This window comes from Myotis daubentonii, chromosome 14, assembly GCF_963259705.1.
Source record: "Myotis daubentonii chromosome 14, mMyoDau2.1, whole genome shotgun sequence".
Taxonomy (NCBI): domain Eukaryota; kingdom Metazoa; phylum Chordata; class Mammalia; order Chiroptera; family Vespertilionidae; genus Myotis; species Myotis daubentonii.
The window spans coordinates 21,619,648-21,635,711 of NC_081853.1; the positions used below are offsets into that span (position 1 = coordinate 21,619,648).

The 16,064-nt window shown below is 38.7% G+C and overlaps 1 non-coding gene across 1 annotated transcript; it reads right to left on the reverse strand.

Annotated features, from left to right (window-relative positions):
* Positions 1–8,737: 8,737 nt before the first annotated feature.
* Positions 8,738–8,856, reverse strand: LOC132215937 (small nucleolar RNA SNORA61). The gene has a single exon (XR_009448640.1). It is a non-coding gene; the product is annotated as a small nucleolar RNA SNORA61 (small nucleolar RNA).
* Between the last annotated feature and the right edge of the window lie 7,208 nt (positions 8,857–16,064).

The window sequence follows — 16,064 nt, forward strand, 5'->3', positions numbered from 1 at the left end:
TTGACCTATGAACCAGCAGGTCATGGTTCAATTCCAATCAGGGCACATGTCTGGGTTGCAGGCAATCCCCAGTGTGGAACATGCAGAAGGCAGCTGACCAGTAATTCTCTCTCATCATTGATGTTTCTATCTCTCTCTTCCTTTCCCTTCCTCTCTAAAATCAATAATATATATATATATATATATATATATATATATATATATATATATATATATATATATATATATATATATTTTAAAGTCAAGGTTTACTTTATTATTTGAGGAATCAAAAGCCCATCCAATATTGATGTCAGCTCTGCATATTTCCTCTATCCTTATCAAGTCCTATCAATCCTTCTTTTACTTTTGATTTCCCATCCCTAGCCTTTGTCTAAGCATTTATTAGGGTTCACTGAAATTTCGTCTACTTCACGGGCTACCTGTCTCTAGTCTCCTCTCCATCCTTTTAATCCCTCCACACTCTACTGGAGGAATGATATTTCCAAACCAGGGATTGGCAAACAATGGCCTGTGGGTCTAATCCAAATGTTTGTCTGGTATTTTTTTTAAGTAAAGTTTTACTGGGACACAGCCACATCATTCATTTTCATATTGTAGATGGTTGCTTTCATACTATAATGGCAGAATCAAGATCTTATGATCTACAAAACTGAAAATATTTACAATTTTGGCCTTTACCAGAAAATTTGAAGACCCTTGTTTTAAATAAACCTTTGCTACAAAAAGTGTGATCCATGGACCAGTAGCTGATATCAGCAGCGCCTGAAAGTTTGTTAGAATTGCAGATTATCAGTCCCACCCAGGAATGCTGGGTCAGATTCTATATTTTATTAATATCCTTAGTAGACTCATATCCTATACTAGTATAATAAAACCCTAACATGCAAATTGACCAAATGGTTGAACGACTGATCGCTATGATGTGCACTGACCACCAGGGGGCGGTGGTCAATGCAGGAGCTGCCCCCTGGTGGTAACTGCACTCCCACAGGGGGAGCGCTGCTCAGCCAAAAGCCAGGATCATGGCTGGGGAGCATAGTGGTGGTGGCAGGAGCCTCTCCTGCCTCTGCAGCAGGGGTGGTAAGGAGGGAGGGGTCCCAGACTGTGAGAGGGATGTCAGACTGCTGGCTTAGGCTCGATCCCCAGCAGGCTGACATCCCCCGAGGGGTTCCAGACTGCAAGAGGTCACAGGCTGGGCTGAGGGACGCTCCTCCCCCCCCCCGCCCCCCGTGCACGAATTTTGTGCACCAGGCCTTTACTAGTCAATAATGCAGCATAAGCATTGTCCTATAATACAATGGTCATATCAATCCTCTGTTCACATATCATTCTGAAACTTCTCTCACTAATAAAATGCGTGAAGTATATATGGGCCAGTTCATTTTATGTAACACTTTAGAAACTGACCTCAACCCATGAAAGACCTAATGGGGAAGTCACACTCCAAGGATCTTGATGAAAAGTTTTTCAAATATCTTTATCTAAATTGGTCACAGAGGGTTTGCCTAGTAGCTAAGTAGCACAAGGGGTGGCAGCATGAACTGTTCTTTGGGAAATGAGTAGTGATAAATAGATGGGTAACTAGAAATATTGAACCTGGACTTCTCCCCTCGATGAACAACATTTAAAGACTTGGCGAGACAATAGCTTTACACTTAGGGGCACCTTCCTAGGTCAGAATGATCTCCTTGGCCCTGCATCCCTCCTCTTGCACAGAGAACTCTTTTCTTCTAATCTAACCAGAAGGCCAGCTGATTCAGCCAGGAGAATATCTGCTTCCAAGTGCTTGACCAAGTGGTACTTCACTGAGCCTTCAGAAATTGGCTATTCCTTCTTGTGTCTGTTTGCAGACACTGTACAAGCATCTCATTCTCTCTCAGACTGGCTATCACTAAACCATGCTGCCTTGCAACCAGATTGTGAGGGAGGAGGCTGGCTACCCCCTGCATTTAATTATTGGGGGCAATTAGATATTTACCAAAAAAAAAATGACAATTAAGTGCCTCAAGTGGTTTAGGTGAGCTTGCAAGCATCCCCAGAGCCACTCACTAGATGTGTCATGTCCCCAATCTGTTGTTCAGTGAAAATTTTCAAAAAAGTAGAAGAATCATGACTCTACATTTTAAACAGATATAAAATGAAGGCATGTTAAATATGTTATTAATCTATCATTAATGAGGAGAGTGGTAATATATTACAAGTTCGAAGGAGAAGCCAAAGAAGCATACATTTATAGGGAGTAAAGGAATATTAAAGTGAATCTATAAATAGATGCAAGGGGTGGGGAGAGAAATCAATTGATCCCCCACTGGACAGAATTTATTTGCATGTATATAGACAATAATTATTTTGCATTACCATCAGTTACAATTTGTTGGGTTGCAAAATAGCTCAAAGGCAATAAAAGGGGAAAATCATTTAATCTGGAAAGTTGTATGCATAGTTTTCCACTGGAATCACTTACTACTCTTTTCTGTTTATTTCAAATTTCCTTCCCTGTGGAGATTTGTCTCCCCAGGAAAACATCAAGGATCAAGTCCCAGCTCCCCACCGCTCATGGGCTCTGTACAGCCCTATCTCTTTTCTCCGTGGGCATTTCTTTTTTTAGTCTATCAGCATCTCTCTGGGTCATAGATAATCTTTTCAAGAACTAGTTCTTAGGGGGGAAAATCTCAATGAGAAAAGAGTCACATGTATTGTTTCAGTACCATAACCTCCCTTGAAGCAAAAATAATTGAATAAAAGGTCTACAAAGAATGGGATCTTCAGGGAGAGAAAACACAGACTAACACCCCAGAAATTATCTAGAAACATTGTGAGATGTTTGTGAAGAAAAGCAACTAGGAGTGGGTTTTTACTAGAATCCGAGTAATTTCTTTACCCCCTTGGCCCTCTTAGTCCCTATTGACCACTATGATCAATAGCCAGAGAGGGATTTAAGGAGACCCAGGTCAGTGTACCCACATAATATATTCATTCCAACCTGACAACCCAAGGAGAACTGGGTTTCTACCATTTTCATACACGCAAGTACCACTCTGAAGCTTAGCTCTCGTGTTTCCTACCTCACGCCCTACAAATTCCGTCAATAGTCAAATGTCATCGTTGGGTAGTGGTGGAGGGACGTTCTCCTCTTGCTAGTAGGGTTCCTCTCCCAATAAGGTGAAGGTTACTAGAAGCAGATAGGACAATATCCCAGAATATTATGAGTCAGGCTAAAGTCAGCATCTGCACCCAGAAACCTTCTGAGGCTGGATGCTGGCCCATTTCACACCTTCCCTGAGGATTCAGATTGGAGGCCTCACTAGATCATTTTTAATGGCAACTTAAAAATACATACCAATGTAGAGAGACTAGTTTAACCAGTCCGTATATACCTATTGCCAACAACTATTAGTATTTGGAAAGTCACCAATGTCCAAGCCAAAACGTGCATTCCTTCGATAGGAGAGCAGATAAGGAAGAGGTCTTTTCCAAGCTGAGGACCAGGCTGACTACTCTGCATAAGAGCCTCATTCATTCCTGTACCAGGAAAGGCAAGAATAATCACCCCCACCTATCAGCAGGGACACTCAGTCTCAGAGAGGTTAAGAAACTTGCCCCATGTCTGTGGCCACCAGGAAATCAACTTCTTCCTTACTCCAAAGTCCTAGAACTTAACTGTGGTCCGTGTAGCAGGAAAAGAAGGAAGGTCATTCATGAAAGCAAGAGGACAAGGTAAGGCCGCACCATTTACATCAAACAATCCACAGGGGACAGTGGTTCCTGGGCCTGCTCTTCCTTTTAGCCTGAACTACCGACCAAAGATACAAGGAAAAGTGGGGAGTCTCTCATGTGTGAACACTGATGAGCAGAAACAAAAATGTATCAGAAACACTCCCACAATAGAGGCAAAGAGGGTGTGAGGAATTGTCTGACTTCTCTAAAGACCACCTGGCAAAAAGCAGGTCCTTCCAAGGAAACTCTGGAACCACAAATTTTCCAGAGAACTGTTGGCCTGTTCACATCCTTCAAGTGTAAAGAATGTGACATGAGAAAACATGCAAGCTAAAAAGCAGACACTGACATTTATGCAGCTGCGGCTCAGGGCCACACACTTCATGGGCATCCTGTGCCCAGCCCTGCTTAGCCATCACAACAACCCTGGTGGGCAGATGCGATCTTCAGATGGGAATTCTTCTCCCACTGATGTGAGGAGGTTAGGTAGCTCACCCCTGATCACTTAGCTAGCGGATACTAGAACGGGATTGTAGATTTCCAAACATGAAGGCACCAGCTCACTTATTTTCCATGAACTTCCTAATAGGTTTGCCCTAAACTCACAAACAGGGAAGGTTGTTCCCCAAACCACAAACCTTTGACTGTGTGTGGCCGATCCTCTCCTTGCTTCTCATTTTCTGCCAACTCGCTTCACTACCACAGAAATCATTGAGGACCCTGAACCTACATTAGGCCCCCAATTCAATCTCATGCCTGGTTTAATCTTAAACTAAAAACTTCTGTTCTATTCCCCTCCCCCCTCACTGCTTCTCCTGAGAAACAGAAGCAACATTTTCGCTATTCCAACCAACAATTTACGAATCAAAGAAGTATTTAACAAGCATATCTTGACAGAGTAGTGTTCTTTTTGAGGGCACCAAAATAATCATCAAAAAAACAAGTTAATCCATGGGAGTTTTCTTGAAGTATTAATAATTATTGTGTTTTTTCCCCTCCCTGGAAGTGTGTAATGAGTGTAAACTGTAACTAATTAATTACAAGAGAATAAGGCCTCAAATACCATTGTGCAGTCATTTTACAGGGCTGATTTCCCTCCATTAACATGGCACTGGCCTTAGAAGTACTAAAAGATTTATGTACTTCACCTCCATTATTGTAATTAATTCTGTTTAACAATACCTTACCTCTCTGTGGTATTAGAAAGCTACTTGCTAAGAAGGTTGAATCTCTAGCCAAACTCTGAGACAGTATGTCAAACAAAAGAGTTAAAAGCATAATCATTCTACCAACAAAATTGTTATTACGCTCTCAATGCCAGATCTATGCTAGACACTGAGAACTCATTTATCCAAATATTTAAAGAGTACCCACCATCTGCCAGGCACCGTTATAGGCATTGGGGATGAAGAGATCCCTGTGTCATAAGTAACTAACTGACTTTTATTCCCAGTTCCTGCCAGGGTACCTCGAATGCGGTGGAACTTCCCTAGTGATCTTCGTTATTCATGGGGGGCCCACACCTGACCTTATGTTAATAAGTATCTTGTGGTGGGTCTCTGGATAGTATAAGCTAATGAGCATCTCTAGATGGGGATGGTTAGAGAATTGGGGCTTTGAGACCTGTGATATCAGCTAATCCCTGGGGAGAAGAAAGGGAGTAGAGAGTGAGTTCAACTTCATGACCAGTGATTCAACCTATTGTTGCCAGTGGAAGTGGAGTTCTTGCTGTGTCACAAAAAAGGCATTTGGGGGACCTACAAAGGAGGGTGAGGTTTGGTGGTAAGATTTATTTGGGCGAAAATAGAACATGGTTCCTGGATTTCCAATGTCCCATCATCATGCAACACCATTCACAAAAAACAAGTCAAAATGAGCTACAGAAATAGTCTGCTTTCCAAAAAGCTACTCTTAAAAAGTTGACCATAAGGTGAATTTTCTGCTACTTGAGTTATATTCTTCCCAATGATTTCCACCATAAAATCCCCGACAGGGTGTGATGGAGGAGCTAAGTGGACAATGACAGTCTGCACACACCAAAGAAACTGGAAGTCAGGTCTTGATCAGTGTGGCTAAGTTGGGTGAAAAGTTGGTAGGTTTGATTATCTGTCAGGGCATATACCCAGATTTTGGGTTCGATCCCCCATCGAGTAGCATGCAGGATCCATGTTTCTCTCTCACATCCACATTTCTCTATTCTCTCTCTCCCTTTCTCTATCTAAAATCAATTTTTAAAAGATTTAAAAAAAAAAAGAATCTTGAAGTCAGAATGACATTACAGATGAAACATGGGTACTAAGAACTCTCAAGATGCCCTTTCCTCTGAATCAATTATTCCAGCTCCACTGCAGTCTGACCCAATGGTTCTCAGATGTTAATATGCGATGAATTAACTGGGAGTCTTGTTAAAATAAAGATTCTAATTCAAAAGGTCTGGGCCAATGCCTGAGGTTCTGCATTTCTAATAAGATCCCAGGGGGTGCTGATGCCTCTGGTCTGAGGACTTCCTTCTGGTAATGAAACCCCAGCTCAGCACTACGTAATAGAAAGAAAAGCCACAAACACAAGTCCAATATGTAATTTAAAATTCTCTGGTGGCTACATTTTAAAAAAGTAAAAAAGAATCTTTTGAGACATAAATATTTTATTTAACCTAATTTATTCAAAATATTATTTCAAAAGCAACATAAAAATGTTAATGAGGTATTTTCAATCTTGCATTTGTACAAAATCTACAGAATCCAGTGTTCATTTTACACTCAATTTGAAGTACTAGTAGCCATATTTTGGGTGCTTAGTGGCTATCTATGGCTAGTGGCTATTAGAGTGTAGCTTAACTAGTGAGTAGTCTTAGAGCAAAGGTATTACACTTAGAAAATCCATGCCTTTGGCTAGTGTGGTTGAAACAATTTGATTTTAGTGTTGTACTTCTTATAAACAACCTTTAAGACTATGAAATAGCATTAGCCGGTTTGGCTCAGTGGTTAGAGTGTTGGCTTGTGTACTGAAGGGTCCTGGGTTCGATTCTGGTCATGGGTGTGCAGGAGGAAACAATCAGTGATTCTCTCTCATCATTGATGTTTCAATCTCTCTCTCCCTCTCCCTTCCTCACTGAAATCAATAAAAATATATTTTAAAAAAGACTAATAATTATGCCATTTTTTAGCACACTTTATAAATTGATTTCCATATATATATATATTAGAGGCCTGGTGCACGGATTCATGCACTGGTGGGGTCCCTCAGCCTGGCCTGCGCCCTCTCACAATCCGGGACCCTCGGGGGATGTCAGACTGCTGTTTTGGCCTGATTCCCACAGGCCAGGCTGAGGGGCCCCACTGGTGCACGAATCAGTGCACCGGGCCTCTAGTATGCATATATGATATTTGGTTAATCTCTTCCTGTTCTCCCTTTTCCCCCCTTCCCTCTGAGATTCATCAGTCTTTTCCATGTTTCCATGCCTGTGTGTGGAGCATCTGCCCCCTGGTGGTCAATGTGCATCATAGCTACTGGTCAAATGGTCAAACAGTCGCTTAGGCTTGTATATATATATAGATATGATTATTATTAATCTATATGAATTATGAATATAAAACAATACATAGAATATAGACATATATACTCATTTTCTATATATTACATATATTCATACATGCGTATAGAATATATTTATATAGAACAAGCATGTCAAACTCAAAGGCTAACATGGGCCAAATAAATGAGGCATGCAGCCCATGGGCCACGAGTTTGACATGCTTGATATAGAATATATGTATTCACATAGAACATGAAAAATATATAAAATATGAATATATAGTACATATATATTTAGAAGAGCAGCTATTATTCAAAAGATTGTTATGGTGTTATGCTGGCTTCTGACTGGTATGAAGTAGGAATTTTCACAGGTGTTTCCTCTAATCGAGGTAGCTGGACACAGGAAATGGGTTTTCCGCTCCCACTGAGTTCTCCTGATTGCTAGCCTACATTGACAAAAATCAGCAGGTGATCACTCAAATGGCCCAGCTTCCCAGTAATGCTATTAGCATCTTTCATCTAAGTCTCCCAAGCACATTAGGAGGACAGCTAAAGCTGTGCAATGCCCATAACTCAAATAGCCTCAATTTACAAACAAACTGATAAGGTAGCCATTGGCTGAGTGGTTTGTTTCCAAACCCAGGACCCACTCGAGCAGACTGGTCATCAGAAGCCATTGCTTTGGGCACTGTCCGCCGTTTGTCTGACCTCCTCTGGACATTGCATTTTCTCCTTCGAACTGATTTTCCTGAGTCACCTAAAGCAACGGTCAGGTGAAGAATGATGTTGGCAACGAGACAGCAAACGAGCTGTTATGATCATTAAAACAATGATTTTTCAGATAAAGTCATGGTTAGAAGTAGAATTATTGATTACTCCAACAAGAGAAAATAAGTTTACAGTCCATGGTAATTAGGCCTGAACCAAAATAGTAATAATGTGGTTTTATAGACAGAAGAAAAAGCAGATTATTTTTACTGAATTGCTAGGGGTAATTGCAACAGAAAATCTCTGATAGCATAGACAGGTGTAACTTACCCAGGAAGCATGTAAGTGTTAGTGCTCTTTACTGCCTGGCATTTCACCAACCATGTTGTTTACAGAGGCATTTAGTCAGTTTCAGGCATATTGGCATTTTTACTATTAATTATTCACCGTTTTGAGCATTTATCTTGCCTGCTACTATGAGAACTTTCATAAACGTTATAATTGAATCCTCATAATAATATACAGTAAAAACTTTTATTAGTCCAGTTTAGATGAGGGGAATTAATTAACTTGTCCAAAATCACAGATATTAAACACAAGAGACAGGACTTGATCTCACATTAATCTGACTCCAGATTTACCATTAATCACCATTAACCACCAGCTGATACCTCCCTTCTTAGTTCTGAAAAGCCTTAATGGTTTAAAATAACTTTTTCCACATAGGAAGCAATAGCCTGACTCTCATACTTTTTTTCTCCTTTTTATTCTTCCTTGTTTGAAACTAGCCCACAAACTACAAGCACTGTGAGGCCAGCTTCAGTATTACCTTTCCTCCTTTGCAACCACCAAGATCGGTGTTAAGATCTGATGGGAAAGGGAATGGAGGGCTGACTCTTGAACTTTTCACCTCTTGATATTAGCTTAGAATTTTGAGGCCAAATCAAATCAAACCAATTTGCTCCTTCTCTAACTTATGTCTGAGGACAACAATGCTTTCTCTGAGACATCTCATTCCTGAACTAACTGATCCCACGTTTCTTCATATCTTAGGTGTCCCAATTCCTTTGTTATGTCAAGAACTCATCTTCTCTAGAGTTCCCATGACATTAGAAGCAGTCCTTATATCTACTCTGATAACAAGTTTGGTGGGTTGAAAGAAGAATTTGAAAACTATACAATTTCTTATAGATATCAGGTAATCATAGATATTCTTAGGTAGCAAGGTGCTGTGGAAAGGGTCACTCATTTGGAAAACTATAGTTTTTGTGTTCTTTAATCTCTCTCTCTCTCTCCCTCTCTATCTTTCTCTCTCTCTCTCTCTCTCTCTCTCTCTCTCTCTCTCTCTCACACACACACACACACACACACACACACACTATAATATACTGGTAGATGCTCCGGTAGAATAAACGCATGAATGGTACCAAGAGGGAACAGAAAAAATAAATAAAATTCATATATATAATACTAGAGGCCTGGTGCATGACATTTGTGAACTGGGGTGGGGGTGGGGAGGTGGTTCCTCAGCCCAGGCTGTGCCCTCTCACAATCCGGGATCCCATGAGGGATGTCTGCCTGCCGGCTTAGGCCCACTCCCCGCAGACATCCCGTGTCTTAGTGCTGCCACAGAGGTGGTTCTTAGTGCTGCCACGGAGGTGGGAGAGGCTCCCCCCACCACTGCTGTGCCCGCCAATTGTGAGCCTGGCTTCTGGCTGAGCAGTGCTCCCCCTGTGGGAGTGCACTGACCACCAGAGGGCAGCTCCTGCATTGAGCATCTGCCCCTGGTAGTCAGTGTGTGTCATAGCGACCAGTCATTCCACCATTGAGTGAATTTGCATATTAGCCTTTTATTATAATATATATATCAGCTCACTAGACACCTCACTATGGTAGATTGCAAAATGGGCCATTGATCTCCATCCCTTTCTATACTTTTGTTCTTAGCAATGTGTATTTCTAGCTCTTCCAATCAAAAGATGGAGTCTATTTATCTTCCCTTTAACTATGGGCTGATATTCTGGCTGCTTTTAGCTAAAACAATGAGGCAGAATGATGCTGTGCCGGTTCTGAGGCTAAGCCTAAAGAAGCTTGCAAGCTTTCATGCAGTCTCTTAGAAACCTACCCAGCTGCCATGTGAAAACTGCAGGCTAACCTGCCAGAATACGAGAGACATGGAACAGAGACGAGCTGTCTGTCATCCTTGAGGCCATCTGAGATAAGCTAGTACCTGGCCAACCTAACAGTTGACCACAGGCTCATAAGTGAGACCAGCTGAGATCAGAATAACTACTAAGCTAAAGCTTCCCCAAATTGCCAATCTGCAGATCCATGGACTAAATAAGTAGATGTTTTAAAGCCACTAGGGTTTTGTTTTTGGTGTGTGTATGTGTGTGCTTTTTGGGGGGAGTGGGGGTCGTTACACAGTAAAAGCTAACTGATATACAATGTCTGCAGCTAATGTGTAATATCCTCAAGAAACAAGCTGCTTTTGTCTTAATAATATATGTCTGGTATTGTTAGTTTTTGTTTAAAAATATCTTAAAAAATAAAAATAAAAGGAAAGAATAGGCCACATTGACCAAGTGGGAGACAAACTTTCTTTGTCCTTAAACACCACACATCTGGCCATGGGCCAATAAATCATGGCAGTTAATGCACATTCTTACATTCAAGAGGGTTCATACAAGTGGCTATTTCTATATGACATGAAAACATCTGAGTCCACCTTCTTCTCACTCTGCCCTTCTGTCTCAGCCAGGTATGTAAAGCCAAGAAGTTCCTAACAAAAAGAATCATCAAAGACCTTACAGTAAACTGTCACCTTTCCCATTGTCCTCATGAATAGATTCTGTTTTGACATCTATCACCCTTGGCAATTCTCTGGTGGGTCTTCAAGATTTATGTTCCAACCTTTCTGAAGGCTGTTCTAAATCTCTTTTGCATGTAATATGCACTCCATTGCTTTTCCAAACTGAAAAATCTAAATGAGAAAATGACAATGGCCCCAGTTATTATAAATTAATCACTGGTGAAGACAGAACATTTTCTATCACATTATGAATTCAGAGGAACTCAATTCCCATTTGGAACTTCTGAGATTCAATGTGCTTTATGCACTTGTCAATCTTCCAGTCTTAAAATGACATACTGGCAGTACTTGGTAAGAATGTCAAGGGATATTAATCAGAAATCAAAGCAATTTAGTATGTAATTTGCAAAGCAATAACACTTATATAATAACAATTGCCAAATTTTAATTTGTACATTATTAACAGTATGTTTGTTGCCAGCATTGTAGTTATATTTTGATTAGAGTACAAACTGACTAATTATACTACCGGAATGGGAAGACTAACATCACCACTTATGAGCTGTTTAACCTTGGACAAGTTCACTGGTATCTTAATGCCTGAGTTTCCACACCTCAAAAGTACGTCTACAATGGTCAATATGAGGATTAAATGAGCTACATATTTTTGAATCTAATATGCTGGAGATACTGTTATGTTATATACCAGTAGAGAAAAAATGACATTGAATTACATACTGATTTTGGAGAGTTTAAATGTAGGGGAGAAAAAGAACATCTTAGAATCAATGAAATTCAGTAATATTGGCAAAGTGCTATATATGTTTTTGCTAAAACAAACAAATATATGCAGTGTTTCCCATATTTTATCGATGTTCATACCTTATTTAAAAAGAAAAAAATTATGGAATTTACACAACCCTATGTTGAAAAACTATTTCAAATAACATGCCATAAATATAAACTAAGAGGAGACTGTAAACATCTTATGTTTATAAAACTTATCCAAAAAGAAAGAAAGAAGAGGAAAAGAGAGAGTTGATCATTCAGATAACCTGGTTTTCTACCCAGGTTATTAGTAATCTATTTTTGCCCACCCCTATATGTTATCTTTAAACATCAGTGTTAAGTATGACTTAATAAAGACAAATGATGAGGAAATGTGATTTTTTCCAATTTAGTTCATTTTATGGAAAACTTACTTAATCCTTCAATGACAAGTTCAGCTGTTCAAAAAAAACAACACATGAATACCTAAAAACATTTAAACGGCACAATCACACGTTTTTAGTTATTTGAAATAAGTTTTGGTTTTGCATATCCAGTGATAAGATAAATATTACCAAGGCTGATTCTGTCACTCAGAATGGACTTAGGTGATCTGTAGAATAATAAAGATCATGATCAACAATAGGGTGGAGAAGGCCTGGGGTGGGGGCGGGGCAGGCTGGAGGGGGTCAACTAAAACCATGATTTAGTATCTCTGTCTCATTCTATCAATCATCTATTTATTAATGTGTCTTTGAGGATCTCAAGCACATGTCAGCAGAGCCACTATACATTGGCACTTCATGAAAACCAATTTGAAAAACATGACGACAATGGAAAGAGGATGAGCTTTTGGATGAAGCTTCGGGATGACCACTTCCTACCAGTGATGGGACCAGCCTGGGACCATCTCAGTTTCAAATTTTCCTTTTTACAACACAGAGATACCAAAGATGAGTGCTAGAAGATCTTTGGTGGCAGTGTTCAATATCCCTCATGAAATTGAAAATGTGATAGGATTGGCCTTTAAGTGATAAACTGAAAAATGCATGCAAAAGTAAATAAATGAAAGTGGTATTATTTGTATACTTTACTAATCAGAACTATTTCTTAGCGTCCCAGGAATAAACATTAAAAGGAATAACTTCAATAGAGAGAAATAGAAATATCCTACACACCCCTTCTGGGGATCAAGCCCCAAACCTGGGCATGTGCCCTGATTAGGAATCGAACCAGTGACCTCTTGGTTCACAGGTCGATGCTCAACCACTCAGCCACACTGGCTGGGTCATATTCATTTTACGGATGATAAGATTGAGGTTAATGCATAATGAATATCTTGCCTAAGATTACAGAACAAATAAATGATAAAGGTCTGGATTTGAGCCTTTTTTTCTCTAATATTTAATTCTGTGAGAATACCAACTTGTGGTTCGATTAGTATTCTCCAATGTGTTCCTTTTAGTAAGGGGTAGATTTTTTTAAAATCGTGGGAAAAGCTGGGTTAAATAAAGTCAGACAGGCTTTCACATTGTGTAATTTATCTGAAGCTTTGTTAATTTTCAGAAAAGGGATGTAACATGTAATGTTTTCCAGAATTTGTTTTTCAAGAGGAATTTCTTTGACTGTTTTTCTGAACTGCAAGTTGGGGAAGCACTGACTAGATACATTCCCAGATGAAATATTTATTATGGCTACAAAGAGAAATTACATAATGTCAGGAGGCACAAGGCCAGAAATGCCTGGCTTTTGGCCCAATAGTGAGAGATACAGTATTGCTTTTTCCAACCTAAGGGGTGTGCTAGGGGAAGTGGTGGGGTTTTCCTGATAACATTTAATGTTTATGACTTTGTTTTTCCAGTACTTATATTTAAAAATATCATGTTGCTTGATGGTCAAGACAGGGTTAGTCTGGATAGTTTTTTGTTTGTTTTGCTTTTTTAATATTAGATAATATCCCATGTTAATGAGTAGGTAGGAAAATGAGAAATCACAAAGTTGGAGTGAATTTAAATTTATACAAACACTTCAGAGAGCAAGTTGGCAATTTCTAAAGAATCTCTTACAAATGTACACAAGGAGACCTGTGCAAGTATATTCGTTACACAATGACTGAAACAGTAGGGGAAAAAGAAAATAATCTAATTGCCCATTATTAGGAAAAAGCAAAAATAACCAAGCTGATTCATAAATCTAATTTTCTATGGTAATAAAGAAGTGAAATGCATGCATCCACATAAATTAATCTCAAAAATATAATATTAACATAGTAAAAGCAAGTTGCATATGGCATTATCCCATTTACATATTTTTTATTGTGCTAAATAAAACTCTATTGTGTACAATTATTTGCATGGAGTAAAAGTATAAAGGCATACTCTACGTAATATGCAAAATCTATAAAATTTATATGATTGATAGTCACTAACCCTAAATAGGCTAAACATAGGGAAGGAGAAAGGAAGCAAAAATGGAAAGAATAAACCGGCTGAAGTACAAAGTTTTATTCTAAAGAAAAAAGCTCCAAATATGGCATAATACAGGAATAGGCAAAAATAGGTTAAATTACCAGCCATTATTACCTAAAAGATAAGTCATGGGTAATGATACAAAATAATAACAGCAATAATAAGGTAAGTAGTACACATAAATAATACAGTAATAAATAAATAATACAAGAATAAACTCTTTCACATACTCACAACTATAAACCTACTTTTGCCCATTCTTGTAGTGATGTAACTGCTAATGGATAGGTGACTCATGTCTTCTTTTATGTATGTTGGGGTTAATATTTTTAATAACAAAATATGGCAAAACATTATTTCTTGAACTTGAAAGTTCTACCAAGGTAATCAACCTGAAGGTTCACAAACAGAATTCAAATGATTGAAAAATAAAATATTTAAACCTTCCTTTTATAATTATAAATTCGTTTATTCCACAGGTAGGGCTGGATTTATTTTGCATCCTTTACTTACAAAGAATCATGAAAGTCACATAGCCCAAGTACTGAATTAAGAGACAACAAAATGGAAAATATATGCCTTACAACAGATAAAATATAGTACACTTGACAGTTTTAGGGTATTTTAAATAGTTATTAGGTATAAGGAACTACTAAGAAATTGCCCCAACATTATACTTTTGATTGATGAATATATGACAATAATTTAACTACATCATATATTGGCTGGTATTTTTCTTGACATCCCAAGGTACTGCAACGTTTATTACAAACACCTAACATGACAATATTACCATAAGAATTTATTCATTCTATCAGTGCGCTTTCTTATAGTGTAAAGATGTAGTCAGATGACTACATTTTCTCACCCATTGGCTTTGTGTCTCCTTGTACCCCTGCTATTTCATATTTACGTGTGTTTGGATTGAAGTTATAACATGAGGTACATCATTGCTAGCTTTAAAAACAAAAAATCAATAACAACTCAGCTGTCAGTCCCATTGTTAAATCTGCCCCTTACCTATCAGACTGCGGTATATAGCAGCAGACTATGTAATTACAATTCTTCACAGCGCTACAAACCTCCTCTGACACCAACATGATTATTTCCTGGGAAGCTATAACTTTAAGCAATTCTCTGAACTTCAAACCTCATGAATCAGCAACTTGAATTCAAGATTTGAAGTGTCAGCGAATCATCTTTTAAAAATGGGTATTTCCTGGAACACTTGGTTTAAAAAAAGAAAGTCATGTGGTTTTCAAAACTCTTCACAGGCCGATGTGATCTTTTTAAAAAAAAAAAAATCAGGCTCTCTGCTTATTTTAAAAGATTTCTAAAAATCTCAAATGGTATCAAGAATAGCCAGGAAGATAATGGGTGTGCCTTACTTAATGAAAATCTAAATTCTCAAGACTCATAAGAATAAGATGCTTAATTACAAAGGGAGGTTTCACGATCTAAAGTATTTTAATAACTTGTTTTAATGAAAAACACTTCTGATGAATTTAAATGCAATGTGACTTTCTGTGAAAGCTCTAGTTTATCTTGGGCTTCCACTTATACTCCAAATTTAGTCAGCCTAATAATCTTTTCTAAAATGATAATCTGATAACATGACATAAATCAATGAGTTTAAAATCCTCCGCAAGAATATAGTACCACACAGTGCTTCCATTTTTGGCAGACTAGCTTAGAAAAGAACAATTTCCCCACTGAAAACAGTAGGAATTCTGAAGAAAGTATTGAAGAGCAACCAGGGCAGTGAGCATTCAGGTGTCAAGATCTGCACAGAAAGGAGGTGATGTTGACATTGGAGATGGGATTTTGCCTCATCGCAATTGCCCACTAAACTTGACTGTCCACAAGCCAATATTGGAAGTAGGAGGTACCATGAGGGGTATAAAGATATCAGATATTAAAAATGGGAATAAAGCAGCAGATGAACACTGGGTAATCTCAAGGATTTGTGGAATAAAAACTGTAGTTTAGGGGCCACCAATAACAAGGAACCAAGGTAAACATCTCATCAGGCTTCCAGTTGGGAAGTCTGA